The 24,552-nt window shown below is 36.8% G+C and overlaps 1 pseudogene; it reads right to left on the bottom strand.

Annotated features, from left to right (window-relative positions):
- Positions 1-7,593: 7,593 nt before the first annotated feature.
- Positions 7,594-10,002, bottom strand: LOC149178489 (cytochrome P450 86B1 pseudogene; annotated as a pseudogene).
- Positions 10,003-24,552: the final 14,550 nt, after the last annotated feature.

The raw sequence follows: 24,552 nt of genomic DNA, 5'->3' as shown, positions 1-24,552 counted from the left end.
AAGTTGACTTGCCTGCCTGCGTGCTGCTGCGTGGAGGTGCTGGAGGTGCTACTGCGTGAAAGGGAAGTTGACTTGCCTGCCTGCGTGCTGCTGTGTGGAGGTGCTGAAGGGGCTGTTGCGTGTTGCCAGACCGCTGCCTAGTTCTGCCTGCGTGAAGACCTGCTGCGTGAAGGCTGAAGGGGCTGTTGCGTGTTGCCATACCGCTGCCTAGTTCTGCCTGCGTGAAGACCTGCTGCGTGAAGGCTGAAGGGGCTGTTGCGTGTTGCCAGACCGCTGCCTAGTCTAGTAGGAGCAGAGTACGAGCTGCTGTCCAGCGGAAGAGGAAAAACCTTTGTTCTGCGTGTTGGTTGCCAAACCTCTGTTCTGCAAATCCGGGTATTTTTGTTTTAAAAGAAATTTTGTTTCAGAAAGTTTTTGAATAAAGGGGTGAATGAGAGAATTTGAAGAAAAGAAGACAGATTTTTTCTTTAAGGAAAGGAGAAAAGAATTTTTTTTTAAAAAGGGTTTTCTTTGAATCGAAAAAAAACAAAGGTTTTTCCTGAAAAATATTCAGCAATTTAAAAAAAAAAAACTTGGAAATCCTTTGTTGGCATTGGAAATTTTTTGAGAAAGATAAACAAAAATATATATATAAACCCTAGAAAGACTAAAACCCTAGGAAAGGGAAAAATGGCCAAGATGTCGAATGCGAAATTCGAGGTGGAGAAATTCACCGGAAAGAGCAATTTTGCTCTTTGGAAACTGAAGGTTAGGGATCTGCTTGTGCAACAAGGGTTGCACAAGGCATTGGATGGGGCAACTAAGAAACCTGCAACCATGACTACTTCAGACTGGGAGGACTTGGATGCCCGAGCTCTCAGTACCATCCGGTTATGCCTAGCGGATGAAGTTCTCTTCAATATTGTTGAAGAGACTACGGCGTCAGGATTGTGGGAAAAACTTGAAAATCTCTATATGACAAAGTCATTAACCAACAGAATTTATCTGAAAAGGCAGTTATACAGTCTTCGAATGAAAGAAGGTTCAAACGTTGCAGAACATTTGAATGTTTTTAATACACTAATATGCCAATTAACAGATATGAAAGTCAAAATACAGGAAGAAGATAAAGCCATAACCTTGTTGTGTTCTTTGCCTGAATCATGGGATCACTTCGTAACTTCAATCAGCTTCAACTCTGCTGATTCTTTGAAGTTTGAATCAGTCGTGGGATCTCTCCTGTCTGAAGAAGTACGAAGGAAATCCAGCACTGAAACAGCTGCATCAGAAGCCATGGTCGCTAGAGGACGCTCAAAGGAAAGAGGAGAAAAACCAAGGGGGTCTTCCAGATCGAAATCGAAGGGAAAGAAGTGTAAGGCAAAATGTTGGAACTGCGGTAAAGTTGGATACTTGAAGAAGGGCTGTTGGAAACGAAAGGAATCCGAAAACCCGAAGAACGAAGCGAATCAGGTCGATTCAGGTATGATAGACGAAGTTTTATCTGCTGAAGAATTATGTATGATAGATGAAACTTCACTTGAATGTAATGTCTCTCAGGGTTTTGATAGCTGGCTGTTAGACTCTGGTGCTTTGCATCACATGTGCCCACATAGAAATTGGTTTACCTCGTATGAAATGTAAACAGTAGTTCTGTGTTTATGGGTAACAATGTGTCATATCAGACTGTTGGGATGGGAGATATCAGGATTAAGATGTATGATAACACAATTAGGACATTAACTAGTGTTAGACATGTACCTGATTTGAAGAAAAATTTAATCTCTTTGGGAGTGTTGGATTCAGATGGATATAAGTTTACAGGTCAGGATGGCATTTTAAAAGTCTTTAAAGGAGCCCTTGTGGTTATAAAGGCAGAAAAGGTCGGAAATCTTTACAGGTTAAAAGGAAGTACTCAGATCAGTGAAGCAGCGGTCGCGTCAGAAAAGGAAGAAGCAGGTACTCGTCTATGGCATCAGTGATTGGGTCATATGAGCGAGAAAGGTCTTCAGATATTGATGAAACGTAAATCTCTTCCCGGTCTGAAATCGTTGAATTTAGATTTATGTAAACATTGTGTGTATGGAAAACAGTGTAAACGGAGATTTAAAGTTGGAAATCATAATAGTAAAGATGTTTTGGACTACATTCATTCTGATCTGTGGGGGCCTTCTCCTGTTGTGTCATATGGAGGTGCATAGTATTTTTTAACGTTCATTGATGATTACTCCCGTAAAGTTTGGGTCTATATGCTAAAAAGGAAAGTTGATGTATTAAATGTCTTTAAACAATTTAAAGTAATGGTAGAGAAAAGAACATACAAATCTATTAAATGTCTCAGAACTGACAATGGTGGTGAGTTCACTTCTGTTGAATTTGAACAATACTGTAAGGATGAGGGAATTGTTAGACACAAAACTGTTGTTTATACTCCTGAGCAAAATGGTGTTGCTGAGCGTATGAATCAGACTCTTATGGAAAGAGCCAGAAGCATGATCAGCAATGCTAACTTGCAAAAGGAGTTGTGGGCAGAAGCAGTATCTACTACTTGTTATTTAGTTAACAGATCACCTTCAGTAGCAATTGATTGTAAAATTCCTGAAGAAGTTTGGACAGGTCAGTCTTGTGACTATTCACATTTGAGGATATTTCGCTGTGATGCTTATTCTTTTATTCTGAAAAATCAGCGTTCAAAATTAGATCCAAAGTCGAAATGTTATGTCTTTGTTGGGTATGACTATGCAGTGAAAAGATATAGGTTGTGGGATCCTACATTGCGGAAGATAGTCATTAGTAGAGATGTAACATTTGATGAATCCTCTTTGTTAAAATCAAATGTTGAAAGAATTGAGCAGGAACAGGTATCGTTGAATCAACGAGTTCAGTTGGAGGCTAGTCCTTTCGGTGACACTCGAAAGGAAGGAGAGACTTCTGGAGAAAAGGTGTTGAAGACACAAAGGAAGCCGTTGAAGCTTCTAAACCAGTGCAAGTTTCTGAACCAGTTCAACAACCAGTCGCTCTGAGAAGGTCTACAAGGGAAAGGAAAACTCCCAAAAGGTATGAAGATTCTGCTTCATCTTTTGCTTTGATTACTGAAGATTGGGAACCCTCTTGTTATCAGGAAGCAGTAGATGATACAGATAGCGAGAAATGGAAAATGGCTATGGAAGAAGAAATGGACTCCTTAGCCAAGAACAATACCTGGGATCTTGTAGAGCTTCCTGAAGGGAGAAGTGTTGTTGGATGTAAATGGGTCTTCAAGTTGAAACGGAAAGTTGATGGAAGTATCAAAAGGTATAAGGCGCGACTGGTAGAAAAAGGGCATTCTCAGGTTGAAGGTATAGACTTTCATGAGATTTTTTCTCCAGTTGTAAAACTTGTTTCTATATGTACTGTGTTGGCACTAACTGCGTTGCTTAATCTTGAGTTAGAACAGTTAGATGTTAAAACAGCTTTTCTACGTGGTGATTTGAAGGAAGAGATATATATGGAACAACCAGAAGGTTTTGTACAAGGTCGCAGCAGAAGATTAGTTTGCAAGCTCAGGAAATCATTGTATGGTTTGAGGCAGTCTCCTAGACAATGGTACAAGAAGTTTGATTCCTTCATGGTGAGCCAAAACTTTATAAGAAGTGAGTATGATCATTGTGTGTACTTCAAAAGTTTCAATGGCATATTCATTATCTTAGCTTTGTATGTTGACGATATGCTTATTGCAAGCAAAAGCATGGAAGAGATCAACAGGTTAAAGGCTCAACTCTCTAGGATGTTTGATATGAAGGATCTTGGAGCAGCAAAACATACCTTGGGCATGGAGATACACAGAGACAGGAAAAATGGTAAGCTTTGGTTATCACAGCAGAAGTATGTGGAGAAGGTACTTGAAAAGTTCTCTATGAATAAAGTGAAACCTGTTAATGTTCCACTAGCTTCCCATTTTAAGCTTTCTTCGGTTTTGAGTCCTAGAGCTGATGATGAAAAGCAATATATGTCTCATGTACCATATGCAAACGTTGTAGGCAACTTAATGTATGCGATGGTATCTACAAGACCTGAAATTTCACATGCAGTTGGAGTTGTCAGTAGGTTCATGGCAAATCCAGGTAAAGAACATTGGCAAGCAGTGAAATGGGTGCTTCGATATCTAAGAGGCACAAGTGACCATTGCATCGTCTTTAATGGTAGTGAAGGATCAGTGTGCGGATATGTAGATGCTGACTATGCAGGTGATTTGGACAAAAGAAGATCTACTACAGGTTATGTCTTTACTCTTGCAGGTGGAGCAATTAGTTGGATGTCAAAGCTTCAAGAAACAGTTGCGTTGTCCACTACCGAAGCTGAATATATAGCTGCTTCAGATGTTAGTAAAGAAGCGATCTGGTTAAAGGGTTTGCTCGATGAGATTGGAAGGACGCAAGAGAAAGTGAATGTACTTTGTGACAGTCAAAGCGCTATTCACTTGGCTACAAATCTTGCTTATTACAACAGAACCAAGCACATAGATGTAAGGTATCATTTTCTAAGACATGTGATCGATGGCGGAAAAGTAGCTCTTCAAAAGGTCCATACGCGAGAGAATTGTGCAGACATGTTCACAAAGCCAGTTACAATAGAGAAGCTGCGGTGGTGTTTAGCTTCTCTTGGCTTGCAGAAAAGATGATGAATGGGCATGGGCAAGAGATTAGGAAAATTGTTGTCAAGGTGGAGTTTGTTAGTTTGACAACGAATTAGTAACTTTGGGTAAAATGTAACTAGACAGTTTTATACCGAAATATTAGTTATGTAACGACGGTCTATGATATAAAACTAACAAATTCCCATGAAATGTAATGTGCGGAGAATCATTGTTGAATAACAAATTCCAATCCATTTAGTTTCTTGTTTTGGTTATTTTGTTGAGCTTTCTTGTTTTCTTCATTATTTCCATTATTCGTACAACATCATTAAGACAACACCATAATTCTCTACAATTTGCCTTTTCACTCCAAATCAAAATTCACAATGCTTATATGAATTTTGAGAGTTTCAATTCGATAAAAAAAGAAAAACTTGAAATTTCATCACCACATTTGTCCCAAAAGTGTAATCCGTCTTCATGCATTCACCCAATTATGAGTGATGACTACACAAATTGATAAAAACAAAAAAACATAAAAAAATGAACTCTATACATCTTCCAAAGGTGTAGAAAGTTGAAACTATGAATTCCATAATCCTCTTGCAATCTTGAGGTTTGGTAAAATCAGCCAAGCAAACAACACCTTTAGCCTTGCATTCTTTGGTTACTTCCTCCAACTTCCTCCAATCGATTCGACCGTGTGGTTACCACCACCAAATATGCACCTCTCTTCGTTTTCTCCCACACCATGGGCTGTGAATACACACCCACTTCGATATCAATTGCTCTGTTTGTTCATTATATTTCCAGAATAGAAAGTTTCAAAAATTAATGTATTATAATGTTTCTGGTTACACTCCAAAAAGAACTTCAAATATCAATGTAGTTATGAAAAACGAATTACAAAGGTCGTGTAAAAAACAACTCCACCATGTTTTCACAAGGGAGCACATACCCATTGTGGTTGTATTTCCTTTTTTTTTTGCCTTTGGTTTTGTTCCCTCAGAATGTAATTTAATGGTGGTGTTATAAGGAATGGAATAGTTAAAAGATAGAAGTAGCATGGTTTCCTTCTGTCATGCATTCTCTGAGGTATCGTGTGGTTAATATAATTTAATGGTGGTGTTATAAGGAATGGAATAGTTAAAAGACAGAAGTAGCATGGTTTTCTTGTGTCATGCATTCTCTGAGGTATCGTGTGGTTAATATAAGAAACTCTATTTGCAGGCAATTTATTGGTTAGTTTTTAAGATAGAATATAATGTAATGCAGTTGTTATTGGTTCATTTCGCTTATTAGTCAGTCTTCAAGATAGAATATAATGTAATGCAGTTGTTATTGGCTCATTTCGCAGAAAGGGTTTTATGAAATCTGAATTTTATTTAATGGAAGATTTTGGTAAAATCTTAATTATAAAAGGAAACTAAATAATTTCACCTCGTTCATGGCTTGATTCTGATCTCCAATGTTTTCAAAATTTACAATCTATAAGGGACAATTACAATGCTTAATTTCGGGAAAAAGATATGTGTGGAAAACCACGAAGAAGTAATTAAAGAAAGAATTTGAGGCAATGACATTAAAACTCTGAAAAACGAAAAATTTTAGAGGCCATCCTCCAACTTAATGGCGAAACTGATTATTTGAAAAGATTGGGTGTTTTCTACGGATGCCCAAATGCAGTGTAGCATTTCAAGTCTTGTGTTCCTCTCGTGTCTCATTTCGATTTGGCACCTTACATTCAAAACAATTATAATCACTGCATTCAAGATTGGGTGTTTTCTACGGATGCCCAAATGCAGTGTAGCATTTCAAGTCTTGTGTTCCTCTCGTGTCTCATTTCGATTTGGCACCTTACATTCAAAACAATTATAATCACTGCATTCTCTATAATGTTTTTTTTTCAGAAGAAAAAGACACTCTCCATAATTACTTCATTGTAGTTTATTCCTGTTCTCAGTTTTTTTTATAGCATTGAACTTCACCAACTTTTTCAAAAATTAAATATTTCTCTGTATGATTTTATAGACTAGAGGGAGGTAGATGCCAAAAATATTATGGGCTTTAAAATATTTCAGTTATGGTTTATATAATTATATTAGTTTACCGTATTTTATTTTATTGGTTTATTTTTTGTTCATATGACTTTAAAATTTTATGGTAGATATTTTGTGTAATAAGATATTAAATTTAAAATATTTAGTAATTTTAATATTTGTTTTAGGTTAGTGAAGGAACACCATTATAATATTAAGGGGAGGGAAAATAAATTTTAATTAATAAAATAATTTAAATCATATTTTATAATAATTAAATTTCTTTAATTATTCTAATTTCATAAGTAAATCAATATACAAAAATATTATATAGTTAAATTAATATATAAAAGTCTAATTTGTGTTATACTTTATATTAACATAAATATTTTCTCTATTTAACTATTATCAACTCTTTAATTTATTTTATTTTAAACTGGTTTATATTTTATTATTAGATTTTTCAACCAATTAAGTTAATAAATTAGTTTAATACGTTTTACATGATTATTATTACAAGTAATTAATTGTGTATATATGTGTAAGAGAGAGAATTGGTAAATGTTATTTATTTATAAAAACTGTGGTTTGCATATAAAAGGATTAGGTTGCAAAGGCCTATAAACCAAAATAAGTAACTATATTTGTCTAACTTATACATTGAGACATAAAGGCCCAGAGAGTATGGATTATTAATTTTTTTCACAAAATTACTAAAAACTAACCTCAATGATTATAATTTATCCTTATTTTCAAATTAAAAAACTAGATGCACAAAATTCATCATACAAAAAAATACCTACCACCAAATAACTTTAGTTTTAAAAAAAACGATATGAATTTAGTTTTCTAATTACACATTTATTTTTCTTTTCTCTGAAAAAGAAAAACCTATTTTTCTGAGTTTTTCATAGTGAATAAAAAACATAGAATCCCTTTATTTATTCATAATCAATATTCAAATTATTGACCGTAGACACAGGAGTACGTAGTTGAAAGCATAGTTACCAAGTTCGTCCGTATTGACGAAAAAAATACGTTAATTCGCCAGTTCGGTTCGGTACGGCGATTAATTCGGTGAATTTCAATTCGGTACAGTGCAATATTTTTGTCAAAGTCCCCTGCTCCAATTCGCTGTCTCCTGTTTGCACCCGAACATGAATACGTAATGTGTTTGGTTTTATTGAACAATGTCAAAGTCCCCTGCCCCAATTCGCTGTCTCCTGTTTGCACCCGCACATGAATACGTAATGTATTTGGTTTTATTGAACAATGACAGCGATACACAACGTATACCGTAATTAGAATACGTAATGTATTTGGTTTTATTGAACAATGATAGCCATACACAAGGTATATCGTAATTAGATCTGGAAGTTTCAGATATACACATCCACATGGTTGATTAAATAAATATGAATTTGAAGGGATTTTCAAACATATTTATGCGGGTGTAAGTATGGAAATTTAAAAATATTGATTTACTTTTTTCATTTATTTTGTTAAAAAATAAAATTTATATTTATTTTATTAAATTAAAAATTTATTTTTTAATGGTTGAATTAGTGGAAATATGTCATTGAACTTATTTTTTAATTGTTGAATAGGAATCGGTAAGGTAAATTTTTAATTCCAGCTTTGCTTTGTTGATCCATTGGAAAAATACAAGTTCTGTTCTACGCAACTTTGGTGAAATTAATACAGGGAAGGACAAAACAAGTTTGGAACTAGACAACCTTATTGGAAAATTGAAATAATGTAAAGAAAGACAAAGCTAATTCTAAGATCAATTACCTTTTATAAATTTTCATATATATATATATATATATATATATATATATATATTTCCTATAAAAATCGTCTTTTTTTTTTTATTTTTTTCTAATAAGAAATATCAACTTGCTTAATTCATTATGTGATTACAGAAGCTTGAATACAGAAAATACCAACTTTTTCTATCTTAACAAATTGATAATTTTTATTGGAAAAAATAAAAAAATATATAATTTTTATAGAAAAAATAAAAAATTAGTAATTTCTATATTAGAAAATTTTATAAAATGACAAATTGCAATTAGGAAAAAAGATAATTCTTACCTTACAAGAAATTATAAAATAGCAAATTGGTTGCAAATCAATAACTCTTATGTAAAACATAAAAAAAACAGTAACTTCTATTTTGGAAAAAAATCAACTTCTACAGCTTTTATATTTTTATTAAAATTTTGAATATAAAGATTGTTTATTTAAATTTATAAAAAAAATAAAAAAATAAATATATTTAAGTATTTGTAAGATGTATAGTGTCGAATTTTTTCCGTATTGAATTTTATAGAGACGAATTTTTTCCGTATCGTATCGAATTCGAATTCGAATCCGAATTCGAATTTGGTAACTATGGTTGAAAGAACTCGCATTATGTAGTAAATGCGCTTCTCGACACACAGTCGACGATACTAAATTACTATCGTGCACGTACAATGGCAAACGCTGTGATATATCATGTAGACCTTATTTGTCAGTTCCTCTTGGTTGGAGGGTAACCCTCAGCCCATTTTTCATAAAGAGAGTCAATCCCCGTACCTTATAATTCAGCTGTTCACCTTCGTTAACCAGTTTCAGTTTGTAACGATATAAGATGGATGCCGCCACGTGCTTCATCTGCAAATATGCAAAATCTCTCCCCATACACATTTGAGGGCCTCCATGGAAAACAGGATATTTGTAAACAGATTGGTTCACAAAAACACCCTCATCATTAAGCCATCTTTTTGGCTTGAATTCCATGCAGTCTCCGCCCCAGATGCTTTCCATTCGTCCCATGGCGTAAGTAACGTAAACAATAGCAGTCCCTTTCTTCATGGGTGTCCCATCAGGCAACACGTCGTCCTCTATCGCCTCTTTTCTGCCCAATGGCACAGGAGGGTAAAGTCTCATTCTCTCGGACAAACATGCATTCAGATAATGCATTTCTTTCAGCTCCTCCCTGCTCAAACAAAGTGGATCACCGGGTTTGACATTAGCTGATCTCTTCCTTCAAATGCAGTGGATTTCCTTCAAAATATTTTCTTCCACATGGGGATGTTGAAGAAGCAACCAAAAGAACCATGAAAGTGCCACAGATGTTGTGTCGCTGCCGGCAAGAATGAAGCTCAGACAAATGCCTCGTAAGAAAGTGTCGGAATATGGGATTCCATTTTGGTCCAAAGATTTCATAAAAATAGATAATATATCTGCATGGCTACGAGACATTCCAAGTTTTCCCATACCCAATTCCTCCCTTCTAGCTGAAACGATCTCCATGACAAACTGGTCGATGATCTTCAGAGCAGACTGAAGTTTCGCATCGATCCCCAAACCGAAAAATCCCATAATCTTTCTCAAAGATACAGGCATTAAAAATCTACTATATTATGCTTCAATAGCATCATCGAATGCTTTCACGAAAGGAATGGCTGGCAGAGATGGAGATAAACATCCCACATCCACCCCAAACACAATTTTGCAGATGTTGTCAAACGTGAAACGAAAGAGCATGTCTTGAAGATCGGTGGCGCTTCCCTTGGATATGGTGTTGTCCAGGACAGGAATGAGATTTTGGCGCAGCGAGTTCAAGACATAAGTGAGACTAGATACAGAGTTAAATTCTACCACTGACGCCTTTCTTTGTTGAATCCATAGTTCTCCATCGACGTTAAACAATCCATCACCGAAAACATCTCTAAACGCGCTCCTGAAAGCTGGACCCTTTGGAAAACTTGAAAACCTAGTTGTGAGAATGTACTCCACATTTGCTGGATTGCTGGTAGGGACAGTGGTTTGCGGAAGACCTTTGGCAATAAAAAGTTCCCCCGCATCCGATCAGGAGTTCTGAAATGGAATCGTATAGATGGTTTAAATGTATAAACAATGAGGGGAGAATCCCTAGGAAAGGCCATTCTGGAGGGATTCCGTTCTTTGCCTTTCTGTTGAGATATAGAACATAGTATGTGAACTATCAAGATAACGGAGATACCCATTGAGGCCTTCTGAAGAAGCATGGAGCATGCAAACAGCCAGTGAATTCCAGGCATACTTAACAGCACGCTGCCTCTAACAACATTGGATTAGTGGTACCATGCATTTAGTGCAAATATAAATGCAAACAGCCAGTGAATTCCAGGCATACTTAACAGCACGCTGCCTCTAACAACATTAGATTAGTGGTACCATGCATTTAGTGCAAATTTATATTTGCACAAATCACAGGACTATGGATTCATTGCCAGGAACATGGTAAACTTACGTCGACGAAACGTGGAGAACAGCCTTTCATTCCATCGACGACAGTTGGTGTGACAAGCTAATTGGTCGTTGATATATGTATTTTCATAATTAAACTAATCAGTTTCATATTTAAAGAGTTGCTTCTCTGGGAAATTATCCGAATTCAGTTACTTCATTTAATTCATTTAAATTTAAATTATTTATTATGTATTTAAAGTTTTTAAAATGTAAATTATTTTTTAAATTTACGTTTTAAATAATTTTTTTGGACGTATCAAAGGGTAATGTTAAGTGGTGTGGTTGAATAATAGTAATGGTAATTAGTTAACTAATGTTTACAAATACGCTAGTGATAATTGTTCTATTATTACTTTAATCACTGAATTATGATAAATTTTTTAATTATTTAAGTAATAATAATAAAATATTTAATTTATATAAATTTATTTTAATATAAAATTAAAATAAATTTCATATATATGTAAATATTAAAAATCCAATAAATATTATATAAATGGAAGATGTGTAATTAAAAGTTTAAAAATTCTATAATATAATAAATGGTGTTTTTTATCACTGTTTATGCCACACTCCATGGTAAAAATACCAAATAAAAAAAAAAAAAATTATTACAACTCAAATACTTTAAGAACAACCTTAACAGATTCGTTCATAAACATTACTATACACATGTATATAGGTTGGCTCTCGAATACCCATGCGCTATCATAGTTCACATATACACATGGTCAACCTAATACACAAGATTTACTTTCTGTCTTATTACCATACGAATCATGGGTGATCGGTTGAGGTCAACGGTTATCATTTGGTTGTTGTCTCGTTTAGACTCCAATGCCAGGTGTGACGGACATGTAAATGCCTTCACCTACCTTGGCCAGGTGTCCAGCACCGTGCAAAGGCCATGTGAAGCTTCGGAAAGCACGCTAGGGTTTACGCGCCATTTCTTTGCTTGGATGGACGGCGAGGATTTCATGCACAGATCTAAGGGCTCACATGTGGTCCAGGGTTTTGCGGGTTTTATATACCCCAAACCGCATGTTCCGGGTTCATTTGCACCTGTTGGGCTTACCGAATGCTTGTTCAGCTCAGCGACTCCTTGTCTCCATCGTGTGCCAGTTCTTGTCCAGCCATCCAGGTAATTCTGTCCGTCGGTTCCAGAGTTTCATTACAGCTGATATACACCTCAGTATCTGGTTGTCACAGAGTTTATGGTTTTAGTTAATATATTCTCATGACTAATTTCCATTGTTCCCTGTTTGCAGGGGTTTACCTCTTGGTCCTCCTGCCGCTCCAGGATAGAACATGCGTTCGAAATACTCTCAGGTATTTATCCTCCACAATGGATGCAGAACTTCGATTTGTTTAGATAACTGAGGGTTTACTTGTATCGTCATGATCTTTGGCTGAGGGTTTCCTCATGGCAACTCTTCTTGCTGTCTCAGGGTTTCTCAGTTCGGCCTCAAACCCTGATTGAGGTTAGCAGTCGGCCTTGCCATGCCGAAACCCACATCTAATCTGATTACACAGTCTTATGTTAGCTGTATTTATTTTGATACCTCGCCTAGAGTTTGTGTATTTGGCTTCAATGGTTCACGGCCTTCCTTGCCGGAACCAGATGAACTCTTTTAAGTTGGAATATATATTATCTCAGTGCTTTTACTGTCTGGTGTATTCATTGTGGTCTGCGTTATGAAAAGGCCAGGTTTTCTCCTTGGCCCTCGGGACATCTATGAACAAATTGTTGCCATACCCGTCGGGGTTTTATTTATCGCATGCTAATATATGTTTATTTCTTCTCCCTCTTGAATACGATGAATATGTTTTCGTTTGGCTTACATTACAGCAATACTTGTTTGTCTATATACATATGAATTTTCTCTTTCAGATTTTATGGAGTTTGTTCATTTACAGTTACCGTTGTTCCTCCATTAACAGAGTCGGCATATCCTTTTCGAGGGCTTGTTTATATAATAAGGGTTTGTTTATAATAACGAGGGTTTGTTCATAATAACCCTCTGCTCACACGACGTTTCGTGACTGCACACAGCAGTTGAATGGCCACTTACCACAGCGGTTCTGTGCCAACAGAGTGCCTTTACTTGTTAAATAATGTTTTTCATTTGTATTCTGCAATAATACAATCGTCTTTCACTTGTTTTACATGTATAGTGAAGCTAAACCCTAGGTACAGGGTTCGATGAGTTTTCTTGGAACGGCCTCGCCGTATTCTATTATGGCACTTAGTGTCCAATGTATTTCATGACTGTTGCAGTAATACGACTATTCAATGTTGATCTAATGTTTTCCATGATTCTTTTCTATGGTTATAGATGGTTAACGATTCCTTTCACCATTGAATATTTTATGCATTTGTCACCATGCATTTACTGTTATGGTACTGAAGACCTTAGTGAGGTTTTATACAGATATACCTCGGCTTTTAATAGCCAGTTATCTCTATGCAACTACCATGCATCTCCTTCTTCCGGTTCACATGCATCGACTCTTACAGTCACTTATGCACTGATTTATATAGATAACATGTATCCAGTCTTTCAGTTACTTATGCAATGAGTTTTACAGCTATCATGCATCGATTCTTTCAGTTTCTTATGCATGGATTTTTACTGCTATCATGTATCGATTTGTACAATTAATAAGCTTCGGCTCTCACAGTTAACAGGCATTTATCTCACAATCAACATGCATTTATATAGTAGCTAGTTTTCGTTGTTTGGCTTGAACAGTCAGTAATATTTGCTCATAGAACTGTTTGTAATACTTCAGGTAACTGTTATCTAGCTAGCAACAGAACTTGAGCTTAACTGTACTTTTCTCCTATATACCATATACTTTTCTCCTATATACCAACATACGGAATACAGAAGTCTGAGTCTGGTAAATAACCCATACCTGGTCTGTCAGACACAAGAACCAACGCTCCAGAAGTTCACCTGCAATTTGCATGCTTGCTCTTATCCACCCAACCATGAGATCCATTGATACAATGGATTCTCCCCCCGAGCTGTTCTGCAGGCCTGCAGCCCTCAACAAGACTCATGCACTGTTGTGCTAGGGTTATCTGGTCCTTACCAGACTTAACCCTCTTTCTTTCTCTTTTCTTTTCTTGAAATTTCTCTCCCTCTCTGTCACCACAGACCAGGGGTTTTCCTTCCCAGGACTTTTCCTGGCTGAAGGGTTAGTTTCTTTTTCAGTTTTATAACTGTTTCTTTTTCTTTAGAAATCCTCCCTTAGGAGACTGCCAGCATTTTTCCAAAATATCTTCCATTTCATAAATAAAATGATATCATTTAACAACAGTAATTAACAGTTCATACTAATTTCTTACCATAGTAACTTTTCATAATTACAAGTTTTACGGGGTCATCACATCTCCCCCCCCTGGGATTGGACATCGTCCCGATGTCTATTCCCTTTAAACAAGTCCGGGTATACTTTCCTCATAAGCTCCTCGTCTTCCCAAGTAGCCTCCTCAGGCCCATAGTGCTGCCACAGCACTTTAATTTGGGTAATAACCCGTTTCCGCAGCCGCACTTCTCTCCGGTCGAGAATGCTCTGTGGTTCGACCAGAACCTCGCCTTCCGGTTCGACCTGCAGACAATCAATAACTTCAATCAGTTTCCATTAAGTATATCCGCATGTTCAAAACAACGGAATTAATTCTTACCCGAACATCTTGCCATTTGATCACATGTTTAGGATCGTATACATATTTCTTTAGGACAGAAACGTGGAAAACGTTGTGAATTCTAATATGGCTTGGCAAGGCGAGTTGGTAAGCCACCGGCCCCACTCTAGCCAAGATCTGAAAAGGTCCAAAGTACCGAGGAGCCAGCTTGGCACATCCGCTCCATTGCAGTGTGCTTTTCCTGGCTTGGATCCTCACAAACACGTGGTCACCAACCTGATATTCTTTAAACCTTCTTTTCCTGTCCGCAAAACTTTTCTGCCGGTCCTGTGCAGCCTTCAAATTGGCACGCACTCTTTTCACCATGTCTTCCATTTCCTTAAGCATTTCCGGACCCAAACTCAGCTTATCCTCAGGCCCACCCCAACTTGAGGGTGTGCGGCATTTTCGCCCATACAGAACCTCAAAGGGGCTCAACTGTGTCGAGGTATGATATCCATTGTTATATGCGAATTCAACCAGGTGCAAATACTCTTCCCACTGATTTGGTTTCATCATCACATACGCTCTCAACATATCTTCCAACACTTGATTTACTCGCTCGGTTTGACCATCGGTCTGCGGGTGGTAGGCTGTGCTAAAGTTCAGCTGTGTTCCCAACTCAGCGAACAACGTCCTCCAAAAGGTGGATGTGAACTTTACATCCCGATCTGAAATGATTACCTTCGGTAGTCCATGCAGTCTGAACACATTCTGCATAAAAAGGTGAGCAATTTGCACCGCTTTATAAGTGGACTGCACGGGTATGAAATGTGCTGCCTTACTCAACTTATCAACCACCACCATGATGGAATCATGGTTTTTCCTTGTTCGTGGCAAACCGGTTATAAAATCCATGGAAATGGTTTCCCATTTCCATTCCGGAATAGGCAAAGGTTGTAATAGCCCGGCCGGATGCTGATGTTCTGCCTTAATCTGCTGGCACTCTAAACACTTTGCCAGATACTCAACCACTTGCTTCTTCATTCTAGGCCAGAAATATTCCTTCCTAAGTGCAGTGACCATCTTTTGGTACCCGGGATGGCCAGTGTAGTGGCTGGTATGGAACTCGTCCAAAATCAGGTTCTTAAGGTCATTTGAATCAGGTACATATAATCTTTTATGGAAATACAGCATGCCAGCATTGTCCAATGTATAACCTTGCTGTAATCTTTCATTAACTGATTGCTGTACCTGCTGTTTTAACTGTTGGTATTCAGCATCCTGATTTGCTGCTGATTTAATCTGCTCAAACAGAGAGTTTCGCCACTTGCTGACTGAAAGTTCACACAAACACTGCACCTTTCGACTCAATGCATCAGCCACCCGGTTCTCTTTGCCTTTTAAGTGCTTAATCTCGAAGTCAAATCCGCTTAGGAAATCTGCCCAACGACCTTGTCTTGCATTCAAGGTAGGTTGACTGAAATAATTGGTCAAGCTGTGGTGATCTGTTAACAACAAAAATTTCCTCCCCAAGAGGTAATGTCGCCACATTTTCAGCGCATGAATAACAGCTGTTAATTCTAGATCGTAAGCAGAGTACTTCTGCTCATGATCTTTTAATTTTCTAGATTCATACGCAATTACTTTCCCTTCCTGCATTAATACCCCTCCCACACCCTCTTTGCTTGCATCAGTACACACAACGTAATCCTTATTAGGATCAGCTATACTCAAGATGGGTGCAGTGGTGAGTAAATGCTTCAATCGATCAAAACTCTGCTGACATTCCGCTGTCCACTTAAACGCCTTCCCTTTTTTCTGCAAAGAAGTGATAGGGTAGGCTATCCTTGAGAAACCTTCCACAAATCTTCGGTAATAGCCAGCTAGTCCCATAAAGGATCTGATATCAGCTACGTCCTTGGGTATGGGCCATTCCATAATAGTCTTTATTTTCTCAGGATCTACTGCAATTCCTTCTTTGGTAATCACATGGCCCAAATATTGAATTTCCTCCTTGAAAAAGTCACACTTACTAAACTTAGCATATAGCTGATGTTCCCGAAGAGTTTGCAACACCATCCTCAGGTGCTCTTTGTGTTCCTCATGGGAACGGGAATATATCAGAATATCATCAATGAATATCAGCACGAATTTGTCCAAAAACCGATGAAACACGCTATTCATCAAACACATAAAGGTGGCGGGTGCATTGGTCAAGCCAAAAGGCAGCACCACAAACTCGTAATGCCCGTAGCGTGTTCTGAAAGCGGTTTTGGCAATGTCCTCCTCTTTAATTCTGATCTGATGATAACCAGATCGCAAATCGATCTTGGAGAAAACCTTTGCTCCCTTTACCTGATCAAAGAGTTCATCAATCCGAGGCAAGGGGTATTTGTTCTTAATCGTGAGCTTGTTCAGCTGACGATAGTCTATACACATACGGAGGGTTCCATCTTTCTTTTTGACAAATAGTACTGGAGCTCCCCACGGTGACACGCTGGGGCGGATATAATTCTTGTCCAGCAACTCTTGCAGTTGCATTTTTAATTCTGTCAACTCGGGTACGCTCATCCGGTACGGTGCCCGTGACACCGGGGCTGCCCCTGGTGTTAACTCTATAGTAAAGTCTATGTCTCTTTTTGGAGGCAGTCCTGGTACCTCTTCAGGAAAAACATCCACAAATTCCTGCACTACCGGAATGCTGTCCAATGCAGATATTTTGTCTTTCTCGTTTGCATAACCCACTTGAATAGCGTAAATCTGGCACTTCTTTCTGAGACATTTGGCTAGCTGAGAAGCAGTAATAGGTCGGATCTGTACAGGGTGTTTAATCCCCTGCAACTCTTGCTGCTGCCCAAGTCATCCTTGTAATAGATAGTTTTGGTCTTGCAGTTTACCAACGACCAATGTTTTTCCAGCCAGTCCATACCAATTAGGATGTCGTAGGACCCCAAGGGAAGTACATTCAAGTCTGCTGTAATTGGCTGCCCTGCTATGCTGAAAGGACAGTTATTAATTTTGGCTAAGACTCGTCTCTTAGCTCCTGTGGCTAGCTGTACCAGCCATGGGTTTCTAAACTTTTCAGCAGATAACTTACACTGTTCTACTATTTTTGGGCTAACATAACTTAAAGTAGCTCCTGGGTCAATAAGAACAGCTATAGAAAGATTTGAAATTTTACCTTCAAACTCCACCATGGTCGGCTGGTATTCTGCTTGACGGTCATCCAAGGCTGCGTTAATTCTTGGCATGCTGCGCGCCACTTCTCCAACAGTCGATGCTTCTTGGATCTGAGATATCTGATCCACTCCTTTACGCTGAGGGCAGTTCTTAACATAATGCGGTCCTCCACAACCCCAACATTGAACTGGAGGTCGGGTTATTCCTTCAAGGTCGGACCTGGCAGGTGGTTCACTGATTCTGCTCTCACTTGGTTTAGTCCGAAAGGTACTTTTTGCTACATTTCTGCCAATCTGTCCCTTACCAGCACCCTTGCTGCCATTACCTCGACTTCCTTTGTTATTACCAGCAATTCTGTTGCTTTTTCTTTCATTCCACCTCTTACTTGAAATATCTCCTTTCTGTTTGTTTTGCTGATAACAGATTCTTGCCTTACGAATCGCCTCATCCATTGTTCTAGGATTATCAAACTCAATGCGTTCTCTTATATAGGCTGGTAAGCTGCTCACAAATCTCTGCACTTTGGCCTTCTCCTCCTTGATGTATTTCTGAAACCTTTCCCAGGTTATGTTCTGCTCACTTACTCCTTTTACAATTTTAATTTCTTCCCACCACAGGGTTGCTTTGCCCTGTAGCTGGAAGATGGCCAGCCGCGCCTTCAGATTCTGATCATACTCATACAGCTGGAAATACTTGTTAATGTTAATTAACCAAGCCTCTGCCGCCTCTTCCTGCTCTCCATCAAAATGGGGAGGCTTAATTTTCCGGAATTCTCCCTGTAATTCCATTTTCTGTCTCTTTGAAGTCTGTTGTTCTAATACATTGTCAGAGTGGTCCTCCTTCTCCTCTGAGATTTCAGGTGCATAATTCCGTTCTTCAGTTGCCCTTTGCTGTTCTGCACTGGGATTGGCTAATGGTGGATTCTGTCTGTCCGACAGACTCTTCAATATTCTTTCCTGCTCCACTGTCAATCGCGCGTTGTCTTCTCGCAGACGCGCCATTTCATTTTTCAGTTCTTGAACGGTTTGCAGTATCGCCAGATTGGTACTGCGTGTCTCTGCACCAAGCTGTACCCACAGCTCTGGATTTTCCCGAGGAATGCCGTCAGCTCCTTGCATTCCCTCCATCTTTATTGTTGACTGTTAGCGAATTGTTGTTTCTGTATTTATCCCTAATTAATAAACAGAAAACAGTTAGCGGAATTTAATTCTTCCTCATACATGTACTATATGATGCAGCTGGATCTTACTGCTCCAGAGGCCACAGTTCTGAAACCTCTGCTCTGATACCACATTGTCACACTCCATGGTAAAAATACCAAATAAAAAAAAAATTAATTACAACTCAAATACTTTAAGAACAACCTTAACAGATTCGTTCATAAACATTACTATACACATGTATATAGGTTGGCTCTCGAATACCCATGCGCTATCATAGTTCACATATACACATGGTCAACCTAATACACAAGATTTACTTTCTGTCTTATTACCATACGAATCATGGGTGATCGGTTGAGGTCAACGGTTATCATTTGGTTGCTGTCTCGTTTAGACTCCAATGCCAGGTGTGACGGACATGTAAATGCCTTCACCTACCTTGGCCAGGTGTCCAGCACCGTGCAAAGGCCATGTGAAGCTTCGGAAAGCATGCTAGGGTTTACGCGCCATTTCTTTGCTTGGATGGACGACGAGGATTTCATGCACAGATCTAAGGGCTCACATGTGGTCCAGGGTTTTGCGGGTTTTATATACCCCAAACCGCATGTTCCGGGTTCATTTGCACCTGTTGGGCTTACCGAATGCTTGTTCAGCTCAGCGACTCCTTGTCTCCATCGTGTGCCAGTTCTTGTCCAGCCATCCAGGTAATTCTGTCCGTCGGTTCCAGAGTTTCATTACAGCCGATATACACCTCAGTATCTAGTTGTCACAGAGTTTATGGTTTTAGTTAATATATTCTCACGACTAATTTCCATTGTTCCCTGTTTGCAGGGGTTTACCTCTTGGTCCTCCTGCCGCTCCAGGATAGAACATGCGTTCGAAATACTCTCAGGTATTTATCCTCCACAATGGATGCAGAACTTCGATTTGTTTAGATAACTGAGGGTTTACTTGTATCGTCATGATCTTTGGCTGAGGGTTTCCTCATGGCAACTCTTCTTGCTGTCTCAGGGTTTCTCAGTTCGGCCTCAAACCCTGATTGAGGTTAGCAGTCGGCCTTGCCATGCCGAAACCCGCATCTAATCTGATTACACAGTCTTATGTTAGCTGTATTTATTTTGATACCTCGCCTAGAGTTTGTGTATTTGGCTTCAATGGTTCACGACCTTCCTTGCCGGAACCGGATGAACTCTTTTAAGTTGGAATATATATTATCTCAGTGCTTTTACTGTCTGGTGTATTCATTGTGGTCTGTGTTATGAAAAGGCCAGGTTTTCTCCTTGGCCCTCGGGACATCTATGAACAAACTGTTGCCATACCCGTCGGGGTTTTATTTATCGCATGCTAATATATGTTTATTTCTTCTCCCTCTTGAATACGATGAATATGTTTTCGTTTGGCTTACATTACAGCAATACTTGTTTGTCTATATACATATGAATTTGCTCTTTCAGATTTTATGGAGTTTGTTCATTTACAGTTACCGTTGTTCCTCCATTAACAGAGTCGGCATATCCTTTTCGAGGGCTTGTTTATATAATAAGGGTTTGTTTATAATAACGAGGGTTTGTTCATAATAACCCTCTGCTCACACGACGTTTCGTGACTGCACACAGCAGTTGAATGGCCACTTACCACAGCGGTTCTGTGCCAACAGAGTGCCTTTACTTGTTAAATAATGTTTTTCATTTGTATTCTGCAATAATACAGTCATCTTTCACTTGTTTTACATGTATAGTGAAGCTAAACCCTAGGTACAGGGTTCGATGAGTTTTCTTGGAACGGCCTCGCCGTATTCTATTATGGCACTTAGTGTCCAATGTATTTCATGACTGTTGTAGTAATACGACTATTCAATGTTGATCTAATGTTTTCCATGATTCTTTTCTATGGTTATAGATGGTTAACGATTCCTTTCACCATTGAATAATTTATGCATTTGTCACCATGCACTTACTGTTATGGTACTGAAGACCTTAGTGAGGTTTTATACAGATATACCTCGGCTTTTAATAGCCAGTTATCTCTATGCAACTACCATGCATCTCCTTCTTCCGGTTCACATGCATCGACTCTTACAGTCACTTATGCACTGATTTATATAGATAACATGTATCGAGTCTTTCAGTTACTTATGCAATGAGTTTTACAGCTATCATGCATCGATTCTTTCAGTTTCTTATGCATAGATTTTTACAGCTATCATGTATCGATTTGTACAGTTAATAAGCTTCGGCTCTCACAGTTAACAGGCATTTATCTCACAATCAACATGCATTTATATAGTAGCTAGTTTCCGTTGTTTGGCTTGAACAGTCAGTAATATTTGCTCATAGAACTGTCTGTAATACTTCAGGTAACTGTTATCTAGCTAGCAACAGAACTTGAGCTTAACTGTACTTTTCTCCTATATACCATATACTTTTCTCCTATATACCAACATACGGAATACAGAAGTCTGAGTCTGGTAAATAACCCATACCTGGTCTGTCAGACACAAGAATCAACGCTCCAGAAGTTCACCTGCAATTTGCATGCTTGCTCTTATCCACCCAACCATGAGATCCATTGATACATTGGATTCTCCCCCCGAGCTGTCCTGCAGGCCTGCAACCCTCAACAAGACTCATGCACTGTTGTGCTAGGGTTATCTGGTCCTTACCAGACTTAACCCTCTTTCTTTCTCTTTTCTTTTCTTGAAATTTCTCTCCCTCTCTGTCACCACAGACCAGGGGTTTTCCTTCCCAGGACTTTTCCTGGCTGAAGGGTTAGTTTCTTTTTCAGTTTTATAACTGTTTCTTTTTCTTTAGAAATCCTCCCTTAGGAGACTGCCAGCATTTTTCCAAAATATCTTCCATTTCATAAATAAAATGATATCATTTAACAACAGTAATTAACAGTTCATACTAATTTCTTACCATAGTAACTTTTCATAATTACAAGTTTTACGGGGTCATCACAGTTTATGAGACAGATACACATTTTTTTCAATGATTAAGATATTGACCTATGGTATTAAAAAAAATGATATATATATATATATATTATATTATAGAAGTTAATAAGAAAAAAAACTTTATATTAATAAGTGTTTTATAAATGTGATATTGAAATATTCTTTTTGTTGTTAATATTCCTTTTTAAATTCCCTTTGCCAACTTTATATTACACATATCTATTTTATAAAAAATATGTATTAATAGAATATTTGTATTTTTTAATTTTTAATTATTTCTCTTTTTATATATATAAGGTAGATATTGAAATATTTTATTTTATTTTATTTATTTATTTATTTATTTTTTATATATGACATTGACATAAAAACTATGCATTAATAAAATATTTTTATTTTTTTAACTTTTAATTCTTTCTTTCTATATATATATATATATATAAGAGGTAGATATTGAAATATTTTTATTTATATATATATATATATATATATATGACATTGACATTTTTTTAACCACAAGTGTTAACTTTATGTTGAGTAGGAAATATTGGGCATGAAATGAATTACACATCTCTCTCATATTGAATTGTACCATTAAACACAACAATATTTTAATTATATATTGTTAAAAAATTGCAATTTCTAATCTATTAGATAATGAAAATCATTTTCTCTAAGCCCATGGAGCTTTGGATTGACTGTGAATGGGTGCATTATTAAGGCACTCCTTGCCATAGGTCACTGGTTCAAATCCTCTGGGTACTTACCTACCAAAAAAATGAAAATCATTTTCTCTAAATACTAGAAGTAAAATATAAAGTAAAACAAGTATCTACATATAAATATTGAAAACATGATATAAGATTTTAAACATCTTCTAAGTATTAGTATATATTACTCTTATAATAATATAGATAAAACTCACATTTAAAAGATAAAATCTTTAGTATTTTTCTTCTTTCTCTCTTTTTTTAAACATATTGTCACTATTTTGAATAATTCACAATAACTAATTATGAGTTAGAAGGTCAAAAATAAAGATTCTTAAAAAATACTAGTTTATTATCTATATTGGAAATGTCAATTTGATGATGCTTTTTCTTTCCACATAAAGGCTTCAACAACCAGAATCTCTCACTAACAAGAAAATCCCACACCTATTTCTTCTAATCTATTTCTCTAAACATGATCTAATTAGTACATTTGGTTTTTGCAATGCCCTACTTTAATCAATATGAATACTTGGTTGCTAATTTTCCTCAGTCTAATCAATGTCAATAAGTGAAATCAATTCCTTGGGAAAATCCAAACTCTTTGATTTTTATTTTGTCTATTGGTAAATTTGGTTTTTGCAATGTCTTACTTTAATCAATATGAATACTTGGATGCTAATTTTCCTCACTCTAATCAATGTCAATAAGTGAACTCAATTCCTTAGGAAAATCCAAACTCTTTTATTTTTATTTTGTCTATTTTTTCATAGGATGAAGAGTTTAAGCACTAGGATAAGTATCCCATAAAATACCTAGAAGATGATAAATCTCACACTTAGATGTTGTTTCTTCTTGATCCAAGACCTATGTGTATTTAAAAAATATGCATTTGAAAATGTTTTTCTCTAGACCTTCTACAACTTTATCTAGCTTTGATTTTATGTAAGTGCCCAATGTATTCTCGATATTCTCAAAAACCAATAAATACCAGTTATGTAAGGGAAAATTAAGAAGACAAATCTAAACTAGAGTTCTAGTTATGAATATAATGTTAGTATCAAATTTTGAAAAACAAAGAGCCTTGAAAAATTCCATCCTCCCCATAACCAAAGACCCTCCTCAAATACTGGATGATAATTAGCATAATCACAAAATTGAAAAATAAGAATTTTTTTTTGAAACACAATGAGAGCTCACTATTCTTTTTCCAAGTCATGTGAATATATTGGAACAATGTAGAAGTAAGAGGCTAATACCAATCACATTTTAAGAGAATAAATCATTATTTTTCATATAAGAAATGTATATCTATATTACCTGCATTGTTATAATCTCCACCATTCACACCTCCCTTGCATGCTCCACTATATATGCGCTAGAAAGAGTGGATGACTTTGAATTAGTGGGAGAGTTAGATCTGTTTTTCAATTCGTCCCTAAAATATGCCTCAATCCCTATTATATAATCAGATTTATGAAATAAAAGTTAAATCTTTGCAAATATGCTAATCAATTAATTAAGAGATTCTCTATTTGTTTACTCTTGTAAAGAAGACATTGTTGTGAAAAATGAATCTCCAAAATATATTCTAGTTTTTGGTTTAAATCTACCAAATATTTGTTTGATTTCATCCACATACATAATGATTTTCAAGAGAATCTTAATCCTAATATGAAGAGATCTTCTAATTCTTTATCCTCATAAAGAAGGCATTATTGTGAAACATGAATCGCAAAGTATACTCTAGTTTTTTCTTTAAATGTATTATATATTTGTTCAATTTTATCCACATACATATGTTTTATCAAAGAGAAACTTGATAATAATATGAAATTATGATTTAGTATGATTATTTACAACAACAAAAATTGTAGTATAAGATTTCCTTCTATATATTAAGAGAGATTTGATATATATACTTTGTATTAAAACCTACCATATATAGAGATAGAAAATAGATATTACATTTAGATATAAATAGACATACAC

The sequence above is a fragment of the Pinus tabuliformis genome, chromosome 4_1 (assembly GCF_031772625.1).
Source record: "Pinus tabuliformis cultivar Carrire ecotype Pingquan chromosome 4_1, CPIR1, whole genome shotgun sequence".
In the NCBI taxonomy this organism is placed as follows: domain Eukaryota; kingdom Viridiplantae; phylum Streptophyta; class Pinopsida; order Pinales; family Pinaceae; genus Pinus; species Pinus tabuliformis.
This window is presented reverse-complemented; position numbering and strand designations above follow the sequence as displayed.